This window comes from Penaeus monodon, chromosome 33 (assembly GCF_015228065.2).
Source record: "Penaeus monodon isolate SGIC_2016 chromosome 33, NSTDA_Pmon_1, whole genome shotgun sequence".
Lineage (NCBI taxonomy): Eukaryota > Metazoa > Arthropoda > Malacostraca > Decapoda > Penaeidae > Penaeus > Penaeus monodon.
The window spans coordinates 17,142,471-17,142,889 of record NC_051418.1 but is presented as its reverse complement, the minus strand read 5'-3'; the positions used below and the strand labels follow the sequence as shown (position 1 = coordinate 17,142,889).

The window sequence follows — 419 nt, the reverse complement described above, 5'->3', positions numbered from 1 at the left end:
AAAATAAATTGTTTTTATAAAAAATAAATATTATTATATTTATTTTAAAAAACAATGAATTTGAAAAACCCCTTTTGTTTTTTAACTATAAATTTTCAAAAAAAAAAAAATTTCAAAAAAAAATTAACGTCAAAAGGGGAAAATTCCCTAAGTTTAAAAAAATTGAAACCAGTTTTTGAAAAATTTAAAAAAAATTTTAAACCTTTTTTTTTCTAAAAACCCAACAATTATTTAAATAATTTAAAATTTAAAGATAACCCTGAATTTTTTATTTATTATAATGGAATATAATCCAAAAATTATAAATATATAAAAAAATTTTTAAAAATAGAAAATTTTTTTAAGGCAATTTTCGGGAAATTTCCTAAAAAAAACAAAACCGGTTTATATTATATTCCCTTTAAAATTTTAACGTTATG

General features: G+C 15.5%; 1 protein-coding gene and 1 pseudogene across 1 annotated transcript in view; both read right to left on the bottom strand.

Moving 5' to 3' along the window:
• LOC119594107 (sialin-like) overlaps positions 1-419 on the bottom strand; it is a gene marked incomplete in the record, with an annotated part of 175,421 nt that overhangs the window by 20,589 nt on the left and 154,413 nt on the right.
• The window catches only part of LOC119594277, a 79,615-nt pseudogene that overhangs the window by 21,609 nt on the left and 57,587 nt on the right, over positions 1-419 (bottom strand).